We start from the raw sequence: 23276 nt of genomic DNA on the forward strand, positions 1-23276 counted from the left end.
AGCCAGGTGGGGCCCAGACAGGAGGAGTCTGAGCGTAGGCGGTTTCCGCCTTCTGATAGTGTCTGAAGGGCACAACACTCAAAACAGATCTTAACTCACACACAAACACACACACACACACACACACACACACACACACACACACACACACACACACACACACACACACACACACACACACACACACACACACACACACACACACACACACACACACACACACACACACACACACACACACACACACACACACACACACTCCTAAAGAGGAGACCTTACAGTTTATCATAACACAATTTATGAACCCTTTAAAAGGTATGAGGCCTTGGTTTAAAACCCCTTCACTAGCATCCTGTTAAATTAGTACTGTAGTATTATTTAACTAATTTGTCATTCACATGTTGGGAAGTACATCACTGATGAGATGTGAGATGTGCCACATGAATTTCAGAACTTTAGTTTGTCAGAACACACTATGGGTGTGACAGTCTCTTCTGTGGACCGTTTACATGATTGTAAGGCAAGTGTCTACTTCTTCACTATATTTGAATTTATCTTCAGACTAAATTCAAAAATTGATCAAGCCCAATCAGACATGCTCACAATGATTTTAACCTAAAAGGCCACAGTGACTTTTTTTATGTAACAAAAGACATTAAATCACACACATGTAATTTCAATAGGTGCAATAACTGGGCTATGTACAACATATGGATTATACTATATGTTTTACAACTAAAATATTATCAGGTCCAATGTGTGCCATGAGTATCATGTGCAATGTTTTGACTTTTGTATTGAAACGTGTCTGTATGTCCTGACTGCTTTTTTTTACATGTCTGATGTACACTGACTGTACAAAACATTAGGAACACCTGCTCTTTCCATGTGAAACCCTTTCGACACCTTGTAGAGTCCATACCCTGACAGATTGAGGCTGTTCTGAGGGCAAAAGGGGTGGGTAGGGTGCAACTCAATATTAGGAAGGTGTCTGTTTGTATGTGTTCATATTTTCATCTGCCCGGGGATTGCAAATAGAAATGAGCTGTTAGCTACAGTAAATCTGTTAGTTACTGTAAAAATCTGGTGCAACACACCTCCTCTCTCTGTTCAGAGAAGTATGTTTTTGTTATAGAGTACATTGTCCCTGTACAAATAAACTTAATACAAAAATGTATTAAATTCATAAGTAATGAGATTCAACATTTTCAAAGTTCTGCTATAGTTCATGTCTTAGTTTCACAGCTGAAATACCTATGTAATTTCTAGAGCTGAAATACCTATGTGATTTCTACAGCTGAAATACCTAGATGATTTCTTTAGTTTATCATACATCTGTCATCACACATCATTTAAAAGCCCACTTCATAGAGAATGTTACAAACTGGGACTATATGTAGTAAGTTACTTTGAAGAGATGGTGATTGGGTCTAAATACTGTAGGTGTTTGGTGATTGGTAGACTAAATTCAGTGTACTTCTCATTAACTGCCATTTCCCAAAGGTTAGAGGTTGTGTTCCCCTGCTCAGACTTTGCATGCATCAACCAATGGTTGAGTACCACATCATCGACTGCTTTCGAGCACCAGATTGCTATAACATATGATGTGGTTAGCTGATACGTAAAATACCTATCCATGCGGTGTAAGATCTGGCATGCATCAGTAACACCTGGGCAAAGGAACTCTCTTCCCACACGCCAACAAATAATTTCTCAGCTTCAGATCATCTAAATTCACCAAAGTTTGTGTGGTTATCCTTAGATATATTGTTCAGGCTTACTGAGGGAATTGCTGAAATGTTGTCAATAAAAAAATTCTAGATAACATTTTGTTTGGAAAAATGTGGCCAAAAATGTTTTTACGTACATGTCTTTAGTATTTTAGAGATAGAAAGATGAAAAAGTATTTATCCATAATCTGCTCTGTAAAAGTCAGATCCTAAAGTGTCTTAACAAAATGAAACCAAACTATTTAGGTTGACTTCTTCCAGTGTCCAGAAAGATGGACTTGTGGTATATGCAAATATGCACATAGTTAATGAGTTCACCTCATTTGCATATTTTTATATAATATTTCAACAACAAAAATCCTACAAAAAAGTATTACATTTGTGTTTACATTCAACTGGTAAAAGTTTATTGTGATGTTAAAGGGAAAAAAATGAACCTATTAAGGAGTTGTGCCTGACCTTATTCTGAATTCAAATACATTCTTATTATTTGCTCCATATATGTGCATGCTCCAATCTAGGGCATGCTGTCACGTATCAGGAATCACTCATACATTGAAAGAAATTCATATTTTTTGCTGTAGAGGCAGATTATTGGGAGAGACCGTACTGAAAAGATCACCACTTCCCTGACCTTGATTTTGCAGGTGTTTTGGCTTGTTTTGACCAAAGACATTTGATCACCTTAATGCCAGAGAAATTGGATGTACTGAGTGGCTCCTGTGTGCAAATCCCATGTGCATTTGATGTTCCTCAAGATCGCTATACATTTAACAGCACAATACTTACCTCCGGAGTGTGGATTAAATAATCACCGTACTTTGGTGGCAGTCTGGACAATGTAATATTTAACAGTAGTAAGACAGACAACACCTATCAAGGGAAGATAACTGGAAACATGTCCCAGAATAACGTCACCACGGTCTTCTTCGATGTAACCACCAGTTACATTAATAGCTACTTCCTACTTGAGAGTAAACCATTCAACACAACAGACCATGAAAAGTCTGTTCGTAAAGCTGTCAGATGCAAGAGACAATTTAAAAGTAAGTAAACTGTTATGACCATTTGAGATTCCAGTCCTTGCACTAAATGATACAAGTAGAATAAGCACAACTGGACAGTTTGGCTGTCAGTTTAAAATATGTTTACAGTAGCTGCAATGTATTACAGATTTGCCTCCCAGTCCCATCATTACTGTCTCAGGTGAGGTGAAGGACGGGACCCTAGTCATTTTGAACTGCTCTGCTGTCGCATCTTGTCTCGAACACCACCCTGAGCTGACTTGGACTCCCTGAACCCTGTTTACACCCGAGCACGAACTGCAGGAGAATCCAGACCAAACCAAATCCGTTTTATCCATGGTGACCTTCACACCTTCGTCAAGAGAATAAAATCACTTGTACTGCAGTCAGTCCAGTAGGGGCAAGCTACAAGACATCTGAACATACCTTGACACTTAACGTTTTATGTAAGATTTAGGCATCGGATCCTGTAGATCATTCTGTTTTCACTGATGATTATGTCATAGTTTAGTTCATTAGGATTCCCATTACCTACAGCACATGCAGCAGCTACTCTTCCTGGGAACCACATCAAGCGTACAAATACATGACAAAGTACGAAACAGTAATAGACAAGAACAACATAAGATATTACATAAAAAAATAAATGTATATATAAAAAAAAAAGAGTTTTATATATATATATAGGAAATACAGAGACAACAAAAATACTATATACAGTACAGTTAAATTAGATTTTTAGAAAGAGGAGAGGCGCTGTGATACAAGATGTTTTTTCTGTTTTTTAAAGCTAAACTTGCTTTTTTCCTGAGTAACCTCTTGTGGCAGAGCCTTCCACGGTGACATGGCTCTATACATAACTGAGCTATGCATTAAATCTGTTTTTGGTTTGGGTGTCTGGTGGGGTCTGTTTGAAATGTATGCAAATAGATTATACAAGTGGTTAGGCATTTTCAACACCCAAATGTTTCTTAAAAAGACTAGACGAGAAGTAGTCCATTTCTCCTCAACCTTCAACCATGAAAGACTATCATGTATGCTGTTGATGTTAGTTCTGTGTTTGCAGTTAAGGGCAATGTGTGCTGCTTTGTTTTGAGCCAGCTGCAACTTTGCTAGGTCTTTCTTTGCTGCACCTGACCATATTACCAGACAGTAATCAAGATGAGATAAGATCAAAGCCTGAACTAGTCAGCTGATCTTTGTGTCAAAATGCAGAACATCTTTTTATAACAGGCATACTGTACCTCTTCCCATCTTCACAACAACTTTGTCAATATGACTCGACCACTATAACTGACCATCCAATGTTACTTCTAGGAGTTCGGCTTCTTCAACATGTTCAATGGTCACACCCTTTGTGCCCATGGTTTAGGTCTAAGAGAATGCTGTATTTGATGTATTTAAGACCAGTTTATTATTAATTACCCATTTTGACACTGACTGTAACTCCTTTTTAAGCGTCTCAGTGAGCTCACTGGCTGTAGGTGCTGATATGTAGAGTGTGCAATCATCAGCATACATAGTCATTTTAGCTTATTGTAAGACAAGTCGCAAATCATTTGTAAAAACAGAGAATAGTAACGGCCCAAGCTAACTACCCTGAGGGATACCGCACTGTACATATCGGATGTTAGAGAAGCTTCCATTTAAGAATTCTCTCTGAGTTATATTGGATAAGTAACTCTTCAACCATGTGATGGTAAGTGGTAAGTGAGTTTTTTCAATTAACAAATTGTAATCAATAACATCAAAGGCTGCACTGAAATCTAATAATATAGCTTCAATTATTATCTTATTATCCATTTATTTTATCCAATCAACAGTCATCTGAGTCAGTGCAGTACAAGTTGAGTGCCCTTTCCTATATGCATGCTGAAAGTCAGTAGTTAACTTATCCTTTAAAAAATAGCATTGTATTTGTTCAAACACAATTCTCTTCCATTAATTTACTAAGAAAAGGCTGATTTGGTGGCTATTAGAGCCAGCAAAGGCTGCTTTACTATTTTTAGGTATTGTAATTACTTTAGCTTCCTTCCACGCCTGTGGACACACACACACTCCTTTAGGCTTTGGTTAAAGACATGGCAAATAGGGGTGGCATTACAGTCTGCTACCATTCTCAATAGTTTTCCATCTAGGTTGTCTATACCTGGTGGCTTGTCATTATTGATTAACACACTAGGTGAATCACATTATTCAGGCACCATTCCGTCTAGTTGTTTTGTCTCGTGCCATCTTTTTCACGTTCCAATTCAATCAGCACGACTGTTCTTCATCACAACACAAGTTTTAACCTCAACCCTAAGCTACTTACAACTTCTTCTTTTCCAGCATATGCTCACAGCCCCAGACAAGGCAGTTTCCCACATTTTTGACATCTCCGCAAGGCTGTCTTCTTACTGGTTTTCCATGGGTCCATCAATGGCGAGTTCACAACTTCTTTCACTCTTATTACTTCACATTATTTAGGGTTTCTGATCTTGTCTTTTCACCTTAATCACTAGCCATACTCTTCAGCATTCTAGATCAGGTTCCTAGGGTACTATCATGATAGCTTGCACATATCCTTTCTCATGCTTTACGCTTATAGACACTGAGTGTACAAAACATTAAGAATGCATTCCTATTATTGAGTTACACCCCCCCACCCCCCCAGAACAACCTAAATTCGTTGGGGCATGGACTCTACAAGGTGACAAAATCGTTCCACAGGGATGATTGCCCATGTTGACTCCAATGCTTCCCGCAGTGTCAAGTTGGCAAAATGTACTTTGGGTGGTGAACCATTCTTGATAAATACGGGAAACAGTTGATCGTGAAAAACCCATCAGTGTTGCAGTTCTTGATACAAACCTGTGCGACTGGCACCTTCTACCATACCCCATTCAAAGGCACTTATATATTTTGTTTTATTCTTTGCATGCATCTCTTATACTCTACATCTACTTATCTTGTCTTCGATCTTTAGATCTAATCATTGCTTTGCTGTGTCCTGTCACAAGTGTAGAGAGGAGTAGGCAGGAGGCAGTCACAGGTTTAGAACTACTGAATTTATTAAAGCACCATATATAAAAGCGAGACGAAACCCAAAGTGCAAAATAACAAAGTAGTCAGGAAATAGTAGGAGAGATTCCTCTCAGGAAAGCAAGCAACATTTACAGTGACCGACAAAGACAAATGACAGAGTCATATATACAGTGATAGAGCTGTGATTGGAACCAGGTGTGTGTAATGATGACGAGACAAGTCCGGGGTTGATGAGTGAAGGGCGTTTTCCAGCAGCAGGTTCGGCAGCAGCTAGAAGGCTGGTGATGCCGAACACCTGAGCTGGACATGAGGGGGAGCGAAAGTGAAGGCTAGTGTGACATGTCCCTTCTCCCTGGTGAGTAACATATTTAATTTGGGGGGTTTTGATGATAGCTGCCCAGCGTAGGGCAACCTGTCATTAGCATCTTGCTCTGCGGAGCATTCCTCTGAGACGAGGCCTACCCCAAACTATTCAAAAAATTCCATGAGGCATTCTGTCTCTGTTGTCATTCAGTTAAGCCTGTACTCGATTGAAATGTAGTTTACGAAAGTTCAAGGCTGGTTTGCAAGTGTTCCCGGAAGTCTCGCAATGTTGCGCTTCTGGGTTTAGAAACTCTGTGATGTGGCTGTGGATAAACCAGGTGGGAGGCGAAGGAGTGAATTCGTTTTTTGGTGGCGAGAGAGATGAAGTGAATTAATACCATATTTTGTGACATTCAGCTTTGAAATCATAACATATTGCATTATGGTTAGCATATTATCACAAAGTACTAAGGTAGTGAATTCAGCTTTAAGCTAGCAAGGACAGTTAGCCTGCAATTTAAGCTGGAGGCTACCAGTTTTGTCTTGCATTGTAAAGTGTTCAAAACAATGCTTGTATGGACATTGTTTTGCGAACAGTAATGAACATTTTCAACATTTACACATGCCATGTTGCATTATTCAAGTGTGTTAACTTCAGTGCAGCCGTGGCCGCTGATTGGCTGAATATAGTGGCGCGAGATGGTTAGAGTTGTCAACAAAGCAGCATGACAGAAATATGATTCTATGTTTTCTAACTACCGGTGGTTACTTGATGATATATAAAGCAATCTGTGCACTTGAACAACAGCATAAATACACCTTTTTCCCTTTTGCATGTAAAAAAACGGATGCACATGCGACCACTATTATAGTATATTATTTAGAACAAGCAGCCAGCTCACGAACGAACGAGTGCACCGGATAACGCAAGCATCACGCAGATGCAATAAGGGAAAACACTTTATCTAACTGAGGTTATACAACGGGTGGTTCTAATCCTGACTGCTGATTGGTTTAAACCACATTCCAGCCGGTGTCTATTCCAGAAGTTAAATCTATGACGTTAAAATGCCTATTTACTCAGTTCTATCTGACTGCGCAACTGCCTCATCAGTCCAGCCAGGCAATTTAGAAACGTGATCTCCACTATAAGAAGCATCTAGACAGTATCTCACATTTCTTTTAGACTAACATTTAGTTTTCAGCAGTGAAGATTTGTAAAAGCCTTGCTATCTGTCTTGCCGACATTTGCAATATTGTTTCAATTTTCAAATTCGATCTCCAGCTGTCACATATTACTGAACGTGTTGGAAGTCAGTATGAGACAGACAGGCATACAGCTTTTCTCAGCCAGTCAAAACATGAAACAGCATAATTTTTATGGATATACAGCACATTGTATTTGGAAAGTATTCAGACCCCTTGACCTTTTCAACATTTGTTACGTTACAGCCTTGTTCTAAAATGGATTACATCGTTTTTTCCCCTCATCAATCAACACACAATACTCCATAATGACAAAGCAAAAACGGGTTTAGACATTTGTGCAAATGTATAAAAAAACACAAACTGAAATATGACATTTACAAAAGTATTCAGACCTTTTACTCAGTACTTTGTTGAAGCCCTTTTGGCAGCGGTTAGAGCCTCAAGTCTTTTTGGGTATGACCCCACAAGCTTGGCACACCTGTATTTGGGGAGTTTCTCCCATTCTTCTCTGCAGATCCTCTCAAGCTCTGTCAGCTTGGTTGGGGAAGGTCGCTGCACAGCTATTTACAGGTCTCTCTATAGATGTTTCATCGGGTTCAAGTCTGGGCTCTGGCTGGGCCACTCAAGGACATTCAGAGACTTGTCCCGAATCCACTCCTGCGTTGTCTTGGCTGTGTGCCTAGGGTCATTGTCCTGTTGGAAGGTGAACCTTCGCCCCAGTCTGAGGTCCTGAGCACTCTGGAGCAGGTTATCATCAAGGATCTCTCTGTACTTTGCTCTGTTCATCTTTGCCTCGATCCTGACTAGTCTCACAGTCCCCGCCGCTAAAAAACATTCCCACACCATGATGCTGCCACCAATGCTTCACCGTATGGATGGTGCCAGGTTTCCTGTAGACGGGACGCTTGGCATTCAGGCCAAAGAGTTCAATCTTGGTTTCATCAGACCAGAGAATCTTGTTTCTCATGGTCTGAGAGCCCTTTAGGTGCCTTTTGGCCAACTCCAAGCGGGCTGTCATGTGCCTTTTACTGAGGAGTGGCTTCTGTCTGCCCACTCTACCATAAAGGCCTGATTGGTGGAGGGCTCCAGAAATGGTTGTTCTTCTGGAAAGTTCTCTGATCTCTACAGAGGAACTCTGGAGCTCTGTCAGAGTGACCACAGGGTTCTTGGTCACCTCCCCGACCAAGGCCCTTCTCCCCTGATTGCTCAGTTTGTCCGGGTGGCCAGTTCTAGGAAGAGTCTTGGTGGTTCCAAACTTCTTCCACTTAAGAATGATGGAGGCCACTGTTTTCTTGTGGACCTTCAATGCTGCAGACATTTGTTGGTACCCTTCCCCAGATCTGTGCCTCGACACAATCCTGTCTCGGAGCTCGACGTACAATTCCTTCGACCTCATGGCTTGGTTTTTTCTCTGACATGCACCGTCAAATGTGGGACCTTATATAGACAGGTGTGTGCCTTGCCAAATCATGTCCAATCAATTGAATTTACCACAGGTGGACTCGAAACAAGTTGTAGTAATATCGCAAGGATAATCAATGGAAACAGAATGCAACTGAGCTAAAATAAAATCATAATTTTTTATAAATTGGCAAACATTTCTCAACCTGTTTTTGCTTTGTCATTATGCGGTATTGTGTGTAGATTGATGAGGGAAACATTTTATTTTGGTCATTTTAGAATAAGGCTGTAATGTAACAAAATGTCAAGGGGTCTGAATACTTTCCGAATGCGCTGTATATAGTGAGCACTCAGATGCTGCGTAGGCAACACAATATCAAACAGAGACAAGCTGGCCCGGTGAAAAAAATGTGTGGGCCGCCTCCGTGTTGGCTACTACTTTACATTATTAATATTCCCGAGGCAGTCTTGTTGACACAACATTCTTCAATATTCTCAGAGCCACCACGTTTGTTGATACAATGTTTCAATATTCTCAGAAACCCCTTGTTGATGCTGTGCTTCAATATTCACAGAATATTCCCTAGCAAATAATGCAGACAGGCAAATACAAAAATGTGCTGGGCGTACACATTATAAAGAACGTCTATGAATGCAGAACACATTTGGTGGGAAGCACACGAGACAGTAACACTGTCATAGTACACTGTAGCCTATGTGCATTCCACAAGGGGGGCTTCATATAGCCTATAGCAGGGGGTCTGCAACTTTTTTCATAAGAGTGACAATTTACAATTGATTCTACAATTTCTAAAGATCTGCATGCCAGTTAGGATTTTCATATAAGCCTTGTCGGCTACTCAACTGTGCCCAAAACATATCTAACTGTCCACAAACTGAATAGCCTAATTCTAGCTGGCTACAAGATGACACAGACGTTGTCCCCCAAACTACTTCGATGGCGCGCAAGTGTAATATTATTTTTTGGACTCAACCTACTTGTGGACTAGTTGAATGCCAATGCCATCCTCCTCTCTTTCATGTTTGCAAAACGGTATATGACTGTCATACAGTACGCTTTTAGTTTCCGTTTTCATAGGCTACCTAGCTAAAATTCTTGCTATAGCCAAACTTCCTCGCATGGGCAAAAATTAACCAGCCAAATTAGCTAGCTAGTTAACTTGAGCCTACTAGGCTACATTTTGAACTTCAATAGTCTCAGGCCAGTGGCACAATATACAGTATGAATATATGGTTAGATCAGAATCGCCATCATAATCATTGCAGCATCTACTCTTCCTGGGGTCCAAACACATTAAGGCGCTTATGTCATGTCTACTGCCGCTCCCCCTCTCCAGCGCTCGATGTCGCCAGTTTATTAATTATTGCGCACACCTGTCACCATCGTTACGCGCACCTGAGTCTCATGAGACTCACCTGGACTCCATCACCTTCCTGATTGCCTCCCCTATATCTGTCACACCCTTTAGTTATTTCCCCAGGCGTTATTGACTCTGTTTCTGTGTTTCATGTCTATTTGCTACTCATGTTTCTTGTTTTGGTCTATGTTCCGTTATTTATTGAATTCACTCCCTGTACTTGCGTCCCGATTCTTAGCGTACACGTTACAACTTACATCACACATAAAACAAAAGATAAAACAGTACATCATATAACATTATTACACCACTACATATCTACCATACAAAATGCTTCATACTATCATACAACAATATGTGGAATAGAGTTCCATGAGTCATGGCTCTATCTAGTACTGTGCGCCTCCCATAGTCTGTTCTGGACTTGGGGATTGTGAAGAGACCTCTGGTGGCATGTTTTGTGGGGTATGTGTGAGAGCGAAATTACAAGATTATGTTATAATACTGTTATTGCATCAAATGGGTATTTTATGCAACAGAATAGGGGGTTCTTAGAACTCTATTGTGTCTATAGTCTATTGTGTCTAGAGTGGGCCTCTGAGGCTTAATGCTGACAGTGGATTTACGATGCTTATTGTGATAAAACCTAAAAGACCAAATTCCATAGCATGAGTTGGTGTTTGTGAGCTGGGATCGTATGCTCGTACGCTATCCATTCATGTTTTTGGTATGTTATTTTTATATCTGAGAATTAACCAATGATATCAGGCTACACCCGGCCATGATTACAGACAACTGTGTGTGTCCTTTGACACTATATAAACTAGTGTTTGTCATTATACCCTGATTAAGACAGCTTGTCTGTCGAAACGTTGGTTATTAGGTTATTCAATTATTGCATCTGAGCTCCTAGAGTGTGCGGCTCTTTAATTTTATGTGTGCTGGGAGGTACCAGGGTGGAGATGGCTCGAGTATGGATAATTATGAGAGGAACCTTGTTTTGGGGGCCAGACCCTGGTTTCTACACAATGAGAACAGTCTTACAGCAGATACTGTCTGCTGTGAATTATTAGTATCTTTTATACGAATCCTAACCTTGTGACCTATTCCACACATCTGTTGTTTGTCATGTAGACTAAGGGGGTGTATCTTCGCTATAAAAGGTCTTAGTATCCTTTGTCTCGGGACTTTCAACGAATCATCTAAGAGTGGTTCGTCAACCAGCCATCATTATTGCAGAACACTCACATAATTCACTTGGGTGTGGTCATGCTCTCCTTATTAATAAGCGAATAAAGATTTAGTTTAAGTATAACTCTGACTTTTGTGATAAGTTTGTCTCTCCTCATTTGATAATACATTTTTTTTTTTTACTTATTTTACTAAGCTAACAACAAATGTGTATTTTCAATGACAGCATAGGAACAGTGGGTTAACTGCCTTGTTCAGGGGCACAATGACAGATTTTCACCTTGTCAGCTCAGAGATTTGATCTTGCAACCTTTCGGTTACTAGTCCAAAGCTCTAACCACTAGGCTACCTGCCGCATGGGTGTCCAAGCTGTGAACTAGTAGTTTAAACAGGAAGCTCGTGCATTCAGCTTGTCAACACTTCTTACAAAACAAGTAGTGATGAAGTCAATCTCTCCTCCACTTTGATCCATTAGAGATTGACATGCATATTATTAATGTTAGCTCTCAGTGTACATTTATGGGCCAGCTGTACTTCCCTGTTCTGAACAAGCCTTATTCATAGTATTTTTTAAGAAGGAAGAGCAGCGCTTAATTATGGACAGACTTCTCCCCATATTAGCTAATGTTGTATCAACATGTTTTGACGATGACTGTTTACAATCCAGAGTTACTCCAAGCAGTTTAGTCATCTCAAGTTTCTCAATGTCCACATTATTCATTACAAGATTTAGTTTAGGGTTTATTGAAGGATTTGTCCCAAATAGAATGCTTTTAGTTTTTGAAACATTTAGGACAAACGTATTCCTTGCCACCCATACTGAAACTAACTCCAGATCTTTGTTAAGTGTTGCAGTCATTTTAGTCGCTGTAGCAGCTGACGTGTATAGTGTTGAGTTATCCGCATACATAGACACACTGGCTTCACTCACAGCCTGTGGCATGTCATTAGTAAAGAGTTACAAAAGTGGCCTCGACAGCTTCCCTTTGGGAATTCCTGATTCTACCTGGATTATGTTGGAGAGGCTTCCATTAAATAAGACCCTCTGTGTTCTATTAGACAGGTATCTCTTTATCCACATTATAGCAGGGGGTGTAAAGCCATAACACATACGTTTTTCTAGCAGCAGACTATGATCGATAATGTGAAAAGCCACACTGAAGTCTAACAAGACAGCTCCCACAATCTTTTTATTATAAATTTCTCTCAGCCAATCATCAGTCATTTGTGTAAGTGCTGTGCTTGTTGAATGTCCTTCCCTACAAGCATGCTAAACGTCTGTCAATTTGTTTACTGTAATATAGCATTGTATCTGGTTTCAAAAGTTTACTAAGGGTCGTTAACAGGCTGATTGGTCTGCTATTTGAGCCAGTAAAGGTGGCTTTACTATTCTTAATTAGCGGAATGTCTTTGCTTCCCTCCAGGTCTGAGGGCAAACACTTTTTAGTAGGCTTAGATTGAAGAGTGGCAATATTGACCGTTATTATCCTCAGTAATTTTCCATCCAAGTTGTCAGACCCCTGTGGCTTGTCATTTTTGATAGACAAAAATTTTTTTTACCTCTTCCCCCCTCACTTTACAGAATTCAAAATTACAATGTTTGTCTTTCATTTTTATAATTTTTTAAACCTTTATTTAACTAGGCAAGTGAGTTCATAATTTGGTCAGTTATACTTGGATGTGTAGTGTCGGCATTTGCTGTGGAAATTTGCTCATTTTGCCAATGAAAAAAACATTAAAGTAGTTGGCAATATCAGTGAGTTTTCTGATGAATGAGATTTCCAGCATAAGGCGCTCGTCAATTCAGGCGCGGCTGGAAATGTAATTAATAGTGCATTAGCTCATAGTTTAGGGATCCCCATTGTTCCCATGGATGTGCCCTTCCCTGTTCATGCCTTAGATAGTCGACCATTAGGGTCAGGGTTGATTAGGGAGGTCACCGCTCCTTTGGGCATGGTGACGCAGGGGGGTCACACAGAGAGAATTAGTCTTATCCTTATTGACTCTCCTGCGTTTCCCGTGGTGCTGGGCCTACCCTGGTTAGCTTGTCATAACCCCACTTTCTTGGCCACAAAGGGCTCTCACGGGGTGGTCGCGAGAGTGCTCAGGTAGGTGTTTAGGGGTTTCCGTTGGTGCTACTACAGTGGAGAGTCCAGACCAGGTCTCCACCGTGAGCATTCCCACTGAATATGCCGATTTGACTCAATTACCACCTCATCTTCGAGGTGATTGTGCGATAGATCTCCTGGTAGACGCTGCACTTCCCAGGAGTCATGTGTATCCCCTCTCACAGGTGGAGACGGAGGCTATGGAAACATATGTCTCCGAATCCCTGCGTCAGGGGTACATTAGGTCCTCCACTTCACAAGCCTCCTCGACTTTCTTTTTTGTGAAGAAGAAGGAGGGAGGTCTGCGCCTGTGAATTGACTATCAGGGTCTGATTCAGATCACTGTGAGGTATAGTTACCCGCTACCGCTCATAGGCACAGCGATTGAGTCAATGCACGGGGCGCGCTTCTTCACTAAACTAGATCTCAGGAGAGCTTACAACCTGGTGCGTATCCGAGAGGGAGACGAGTGGAAGACGGCCTTTAGTACCACCTCAGGGCACTATGAGTACCTCGTCATGCCGTACAGGTTGATGAATGCGTCATCAGTCTTCCAAGCCTTTGTAGACAAGATTTTCAGGGACCTGCACGGGCAGGGTGTGGTGGTGTATATTGATGACATTTTGACATACTCTGCTACACGCGCCGAGCATGTGTCCCTGGTGCGCAGGGTGCTTGGTCGCCTGTTGGAGCATGACCTGGATGTCAAGGCTGAGAAGTGCTTGTTCTTTCAACTGTCTGTCTCCTTCCTAGGGTATCGCATTTCCACCTCAGGGGTGGAGTTGGAGAGTGACCGCATTTCAGCTGTGCGTAATTGGCCGACTCCCACCACAGTAAAGGATGTGCAGCGATTCTTAGGGTTTGCCAACTACTACCGGAGGTTTATCTGGGGTTTTGGTCAGGTAGAGGCTCCCATTACCTCACTGCTGAAGGGGGCACGGTGCGCTTGCAGTGGTCAGCTGAGGCGGACAGGGCTTTTAGTCACCTGAGGGCTCTGTTTACCTCGGCTCCCGTGTTGGCCCATCCGGATCCCTCATTGGCGTTCATAGTGGAGGTGGACGCGTCTGAGGCTGGGATAGGAGCTGTGCTCTCTCAGCGCTCGGGTACGCCACTGAAGCTCCGCCCCTGTGCCTTCTTCTCGAAGAAGCTCAGCCCGGCGGCGCGAAATTATGATGTGGGGGACCGGGAGCTGTTGGCTGTCGTCAAGGCCTTGAAGGTGTGGAGACATTGGCTTGAGGGGGCTAGACACCCTTTTCTCATCTGGACTGACCACCTCAATCTGGAGTACATCCGGGCGGCGAGGAGACTGACCCTCGCCAGGCATGTTGGGCCATATTTTTCACCCGTTTTGTTTTTTTCCTTTCCTACAGACCAGACTCCCAGAATATGGTAGTGAGAGGAGGCCGAGTGTCCGGCAAAGGGAAAAGCTGTAACAATTTTGGCCGACATTCTGCAAATTTTCTCATCGATGAAATACAACTGCATTCAGTTGTGCAACTGACTAGGTGTACCCTTTCCCTAAATAAAATATACATTTACATAACGTTTTGACATTTTTATGTTTACATTTACATAACGTTTTGACATTTTTATGTTTACATTTACATAACGTTTTTTTTACATTTTTATGTTTACATATTAAAGGACCAAAATACCAAAACACCCCGAAATTGATAAGTAGATGCAAAAATGTTATTTCACCCTGTGGTGCCTGGCTTTACACTGCACAGTACTGTACTGTATTTTCACATTGATAAAGATGGAAGTATATAGCTCATACCAAAATATATAATCACTTGTGCTTATTCCTCTTTGTCTTATTCATTACTATAAATTATTGGAGCTGTGTTGAAAACTCACCTGACATAAAGAGGCCAATGTGTAACATGTTCTCAGTTCTTCAAGTCATGTCAAAATTCACACACAACTGACCTGGAACAGTACAAACATACACATTTATTATAGTAACTCACACAATCACATACAGTTGAAGTCGGAAGTTTACATACACCTTAGCCAAATACATTTAAACTCAGTTTTTCACAATTCCTGACATTTAATTTCCGGGCGCCGAGCGAGATGGCTGCCTCGCTTCGCGTTCCTTGGAAAATATGCAGTATTCTGTTTTTTTTATGTGTTATTTCTTACATTGGTACCCCAGGTGATCTTAGATGTCATTACATACAGTCGGGAGGAACTACTGAATATACGATTAACGTCAACTAACCACCGTTCCTACCAGGAATATGACTTTCCCGAAACGGATCCAGTGTTTTGCCTTCCACCCAATACAATGGACCTGATCCCAGCCGGCGAAGCTACTCGATGCCGTAAAAGGGGAAAACGTAGCGGTCTCCTGGTCAGGCTTCGGAGACGGGCACATCGCGCTCCACTCCCTAGCATACTACTCGCCAATGTCCAGTCTCTTGACAATAAGGTCGATGAAATCCGAGCACGGGTAACTTTCCAGAGAGACATCAGGGATTGCAACGTGCTCTGCTTCACGGAAACATGGCTAACTGAAAAGACGCTAACGGAGTCGGTGCAGCCAGCTGGTTTCTTCACGCATCGCGCAGACAGAAACAAACCTCTTTCTGGCAAGAAGAGGGGCGGGGGGGTATGCCTCATGATTAACGAGACGTGGTGTGACCATCATAACAACACTCAGGAACTCAAGTCATTCTGTTCACCTGATCTAGAACTCCTCACAATCAAATGTCGACCGCATTATCTACCAAGGGAATTCTCTTCGGTCATAATCACAGCCGTATATATTCCCCCCCAAGCAGACACATCGATGGCCCTGAACGAACTCTATCTGACTCTCTGTAAACTGGAAACCACACACCCTGAGGCTGCATTCATCGTAGCTGGGGATTTTAACAAGGCTAATCTAAAAACAAAACTCCCTAAATTCTATCAGCACATCGATTGTCCTACCAGGGCTGGCAAAACTCTGGACCATTGTTATACTAACTTCCGCGACGCATATAAGGCCCTCCCCCGCCCTCCTTTCGGAAAAGCTGACCACGACTCCATTTTGTTGATTCCAGCCTACAAACAGAAATTAAAACTACAAGCTCCCGCGCTCAGGTCTGTTCAACGCTGGTCCGACCAATCTGATTCCACGCTTCAAGACTGCTTCGATCACGCGGATTGGAATATGTTCCGCACCGCGTCCAACAACAACATTGAAGAATATGCTGATTCGGTGAGCGAGTTCATTAGGAAGTGCATTGACGATGTCGTACCCACAGCAACGATTAAAACATTCCCAAACCAGAAACCGTGGATTGACGGCAGCATTCGCGTGAAACTGAAAGCGCGAACCACTGCTTTTAACCAGGGCAAGGTGACCGGAAACATGACCGAATACACACAGTGTAGCTATTCCCTCCGCAAGGCTATCAAACAGGCTAAGTCCCAGTACAGAGACAAAATTGAATCGCAATTCAACAGCTCAGACACAAGAGGTATGTGGCAGGGTCTACAGTCTATCACGGATTACAAAAAGAAAACCAGCCCCGTCGCGGACCAGGATGTCTTGCTCCCAGACAGGCTAAATACCTTTTTTACCCGTTTTGATCACAATACAGTGCCACTGACACGGCCCGCTACCAAAACCTGCGGGTTCTCCTTCACTGCAGCCGAGGTGAGTAAAACATTTAGGAGGCTGAAGAAATTCGGCTTGTCACCAAAAGCACTCACAAACTTCTACAGATGCACAATCGAGAGCATCCTGTCGGGCTGTATCACCGCCTGGTACGGCAACTGCTCCGCACACAACCGTAAGGCTCTCCAGAGGGTAGTGAGGTCGGCAGAACGCATCACCCGGGGCAAACTACCTGCCCTCCAGGACACCTACACCACCCGATGTCACAGGAAGGCCATAAAGATCATCAAGGACAACAACCACCCAAGCCACTGCCTGTTCACCCCGCTATCATCCAGAAGGCGAGGTCAGTACAGGTGCATCCAAGCAGGGACCGAGAGACTGAAAAACAGCTTCTATCTCAAGGCCATCAGACTGTTAAACAGCCACCACTAACATTTAGCGGCCGCTGCCAACATACTGACTCAACTCCAGCCACTTTAAAAATGGGAATTGATGGAAATTATGTAAAAATGTACCACCAGCCACTTTAAACAATGCCACCTAATATAATGTTTACATACCCTACATTACACATCTCTTATGTATATGTATATACTGTACTCTATATCATCTACTGCATCTTGCCATCTTATGTAATACATGGACCACTAGCCACTTTAAACTATGCCACTTTATGTTTACATACCCTACAGTACTCATCTCACAGGTATATACCGTACTCTATACCATGTACTGCACCATTGCCTATGCCGTTCTGTACCATCACTCATTCATATATCTCTATGTACATATTCTTTATCCCTTTACACTTGCGTGTATAAGGTAATAGTTGCGGAATTGTTAGGTTAGATTACTTGTTGTTATTACTGCATTGTCGGAACTAGAAGCACAAGCATTTCGCTACACTCGCATTAACATCTGCTAACCATGTGTATGTGACTAATAAAATTTGATTTGATTTGATTTGATTTAATCATAGTAAAAATTCCCTGTCTTAGGTCAGATAGGATCACCACTTTATTTTAAGAATGTGAAATGTCAGAATAATAGTAGAGAGAATGATTTATTTCAGCTTTTATTTCTTTCATCACATTCCCAGTTGGTCAGAAGTTTACATACACTCAATCAGCATTTGGTAGCATTGCCTTTAAATTGTTTAACTTGGGTCAAACGTTTCGGGTAGCCTTCCACAAGCTTCCCACAATAAGTTGGGTGAATTTTGGCCACCCCCGTGCTTCACAGTTGGGATGGTGTTCTTCGGCTTGCAAGCCTCCCCCTTTTTCCTCCAAACATAACGATGGTCATTATGGCCAAACAGTTCTATTTTTGTTTCATCAGACCAGAGGACATTTCTCCAAAAAAGTATGATCTTTGTCCCCATGTGCAGTTGCAAACCGTAGTCTGGCTTTTTTATGGCGGTTTTGGAGCAGTGGCTTCTTCCGTGCTGAGCGGCCTTTCAGGTTATGTAGGACTCGTTTTACTATGGATATAGATACTTTGTACCTGTTTCCTCCAGTATCTTCACAAGGTCCTTTGCCGTTGTTCTGGGATTGATTTTCACTTCTCGCACCAAAGTACGTTCATCTTTAGGAGACAGAACGCGTCTCCTTCCTGAGTGGTAAGACGGCTGCGTGGTCCCATGGTGTTTATACTTGCGCACTATTGTTTGTACAGATGAACGTGGTACTTTCAGGCGTTTGGAAATTCCTCCCAAGGATGAACCAGACTTGTGGAGGTCTACAATTGTTTTTCTGAGGTCTTGGCTGATTTCTTTTGATTTTCCCATTATGTCAAGCAAAGAGGAATTGAGTTTGAAGGTAGGCCTTGAAATACATCCACAGGTACACCTCCAATTGACTGACATTATGTCAATTAGCCTATCAGAAGCTTCTAAAGCCATGACGTCATTTTCTGGAATTTTCAGTCAACTTAGTGTATGTAAACTTCTGACCCACTGGAATTGTGATACAGTGAATTATAAGTGAAATAATCTGTCTGGAAAATATTGTTGGAAAAATTACTTGTGTCATGCACAAAGTAGATGTCCTAACCCACTTGCCAAAACTATAGTTTGTTAACAAGAAATTTGTGGAGTGGTTGAAAAAAATAGTTTTAATGACTCCAACCTAAGTGTATGTAAACTTCCTTTTTCAACTGTAAGACCCATAGTAGGAAAGAACATTTCTTGAGTGCATAGGGAAGAACATTTCTTGAGTGCAATTCGATCTGAATTTATAATACATTTAAAAGGATGTGCAACGTTGCATTATCAGTGTTTTCAGCTTAAATTTCCCGGGAACCATTGCATGGTGCTAGGCTTTGTCTAATTTATTTGGCTGCATCTCCTGTACAGTATCTTTCTTAAATCTCCATATTTTCCCCGAAGTGTGCAATAGTACACTTTCTCGCATGGATTTAGGCTCTCTCTTGCCAATGCTTACACCTTTCATATAACCAGTGGCGATTTTAGCATGTAAATCTTGTGGTGGCAAACACCAAAAAATGAGGGATGCATGTCAGCAAAGCCACAACACAACACTAAACAATACATTAATGCACTACAACAGTGACACGGTGCCCACAATCTGTTAGGACCTACATAAAGCTGTCCAAACAGCAGAGACCCAACAGCAGACCCAACACCTTACCACTACTGCACCTGGCTATCAGCGGAGCCTTGTCTGGCAGCGAAACAGTTCATTCAGCCTCATTTACTGCCTTTTGAAAAACATTGCTGATATGACTTGCTTAAACAAATGTGGTTTCTACTGACAATTGAGATGTACAAACTATGGCATAAGGGGACTCCAAGCGGATAAGAGGCAATCCATCATTTCGATTAAGACAGTAATGAGCGAGCGATGACGGACGTAGTCAATACAACTATTTGTTCAGCACTTTTGAAATGTACAGCGACAGAATTCAGAACATGGGCCGTTCTTACGATGTACTCCCTGTACAACAAGTCAGAACTGTAGAATAAATAAAGGGGGCATATAAACAGACAATGAAAGCTCTTACAATATTCAATGATTACATTTCTATAAAACAGGTAATAGGCTACATGTACACTACCAAGTTAGAACAGTACGTGAAATTAAGAGGTGAAAATAGACCACATTATTAGGGTGAGGCACATTGAACGCCATTTGTGTCTTTCCGTGTCAAAAAAGATACATGTCATATAACAGTGTTTTATTATTTAAATAAGGTATTAATTTGACACGTCAAATAACACAATTCTATTATAGAATGTTGTGTGTGCTGAATTTGCATGTGCAAGCCAAGCGCCACCACTACTATCAGTAGCACTGTCAAAAAAAAGTTTGCAAACAAGCACACACCGGCCACGAACAATGTGTTTACAATACCGTGCTGGTGAAAATAGACCAGATTGTTAGGGTGAGACACATGGGCTACTAACAGTTTACTACACAACATAGACTTAGTATTACTTTCTTAGCTACAGTATACACATCTCCCTTGCATATTACATAATGTATGCAGCAACATACAAGCCATCCCAGCTAGCAATGATGAATCGGCCCAGAAGCGACACTCTTCGGGGGGGCCGGAACTGATTGAATCGAGACGAAATCGGGTGTCGGACTCGGCCCAGAATCAAAATGAACGACTTCCCAGAATCGGCCCAAGTACATCGGCCGTTTCCGTCTACCGAAATTCAGCCGACTTGCCGGCATCTTACCAGAATCTCCCCAGAAGCGGCCCGATTCAAATTTAAATAAATGTATACAAAATTACCCGATTTAGTAATTTTAAATATTATTATTATACATTTTATGCATACAAATTATACCCATCCACTCCCAAAAAATTATGGTGGAGAAAACACAGCTACAGCGCGATGGAACAAGGACATCCCGGCCGGCCAAACCCTCCCCTAACTTGGACAACGCTAAGATGGAACAATTGTGCGTCGCCTCATGGGTCTCCCGGCGCGGCTGGCACTGGTATTGAACTAGCATCTGTAGCAACCCATTTCAGCCACTCCGGAGGCTCTATCCACAAAGTTTTGAATGATTATCAATTGCCTTGCACAAAGTATCGAAATACTAAAATATAACTTAAACAGGACTCTTTTATTTATTTATTGAATTTTTTATTTTATTTTTTTTTATCCCCTTTTCTTCCCAATTTTCGTGGTATCCAATCGCTAGTAATTACTATCTTGTCTCATCGCTACAACTCCCGTATGGGCTCGGGAGAGACGAAGGTCGAAAGCCATGCGTCCTCCGAAGCACAACCCAACCAAGCCGCACTGCTTCTTAACACAGCGCGCCTCCAACCCGGAAGCCAGCCGCACCAATGTGTCAGAGGAAACACCTTGCACCCGTCCCCCTCGGTTAGCGCGCACTGCGCCCGGCCCGCCACAGGAGTCGCTGGAGCGCGATGAGACAAGGATATTTCTACCGGCCAAACCCTCACTAACCCGGACGACGCTAGGCCAATTGTGCGTCGCCCCACGGACCTCCCGGTCGCGGCCGGCTGCGACAGAGCCTGGGCGCGAACCCAGAGACTGCGATGCAGTGCTCTAGACCACTGCGCCACCCGGGAGGTCCCTAAACAGGACTCTTTAAGAATTTAATTTAAATGTAGTTGTATTTTTTGATCACAGAAACAATGAGAAAATATGGAAAAATAGATAAATAATGAAATGTTAATTATATAAAGCAGTCCGTGTTATCATCTGCCAGAGAGTAGCCCCAATCGGCCCGAGACCCAAGTAATACATTTGGACCAGATAACTCACACCGGAATCGGCCCTAACTCAATCCCTGCATCCTAGCCATAAGTAATACTGCCTCAGGACACATGATGTCGGCTGAGTCTGACTCTCAGCCTAGGGCCCCGACTCTCAGCCGGAATCGGCCCAGATCCACTGTGCTAACTGGGATTTTTGGACTCACCTTGTGAAGGTTGCGTGGCGATCCTTTGTGGACAAATTTTGTCATCAAGCTTTGTAATCAAAGTCTGGCATTCTCTGGATTTATGGTGGGAACTCGGGAAAAAAACACACAGCCACTCCATTGAATAGCAGACTAACATTAGTGGTTGCTTCACAATGCTTGCAGTTAGCCACTGATTCCTTACAAACCACTCATTGTTGAATTTGCGACCCGTCAGATAAAGGAGACCCTCACAGACAAGAGGACGTTGTTCGTTACCTGGCAGGAGAGAGAGGTGGAAACTCTGGCAGAGAAACAACGAGTCGCGTAAGTAGTTGCTACATCTCTAGACACCCCTTTCTGTCTGGCTTAGCCCTACCAGTCATGACTGCAACGTTCCTATACCCTACTGTGTACTGTGTCCTGGTCCCACCATCTCTTGGATCTGCTTAGCTACTTCCTGTTACTCTTTATACTCTTATCACCACCTCCTGCTGTCACCTGCCTCTTTAAACTACATATCCCAGAAACATGAGTTCCCTCTCCTCTGCTTAACCTATGCTACATGCAGTCTTCTGACCTGTGTGACAACACTTCACGCTGCATAATCCACTCTACACTCAAATCTACACTCAAATGGATTTTGCCTTCCTAACTGGATAGTTTTATCTTGAGATGCTTTCATGCTGTTATATTTGCGCTTATATATTTGTATGATATTTTCTAGGTCTGACATGATGTCCCCGTCAATCACCCATGATAGGAATGCTCAGTTGACTACTCAGCTTGAAAAGTACATTGTTTTTTAGGATGTTGTCTCCATCATATTTGTCCCACTGTAATGGGGCTAGTCAATATAGGTTTCAAACCTTTTAACATAAATGTTCACGTTTCAACCTGGAGAAAAGGTTGAAGGCCATGGAGAAACCGGATTGTACGCTGGTCTCGTCAACACTGTGCAGCCATTTTGGAAAGTCTGCAGACTAAGAAGACTCACTGTCTGCTGGCCACAATCCACAGGCGTGTCCTGGAGCACTCTTTCTATTATGGCCTGGTCAGAAAGTATGCAGGTACCGCAGCCAATTCAGTGTTGTTGAACTTTACATCACACCCTGACATATCACTGCTGCTGTTATCTAAGTTTAATTCACCCAGGAGCTTTGAACTATATGAAAGATTTCTATCAAACTTCTAGATTTTCATGACCATTTCTTAAAATAGTTTTTCAGATGGACAAACCATTGCTGTGTGGCTCTCCAAATCAAATCAAATGTTATTTGTCACATACACATGGTTAGGAGATGTTAACGCGAGTGTAGCGAAATGCTTGTGCATCTAGTTCCGACCATGCAGTAATATCTAACAAGTAATCTGACCTAA

The sequence above is a fragment of the Salvelinus fontinalis genome, chromosome 7, assembly GCF_029448725.1.
Source record: "Salvelinus fontinalis isolate EN_2023a chromosome 7, ASM2944872v1, whole genome shotgun sequence".
NCBI classification, from domain to species: Eukaryota; Metazoa; Chordata; class Actinopteri; order Salmoniformes; family Salmonidae; genus Salvelinus; species Salvelinus fontinalis.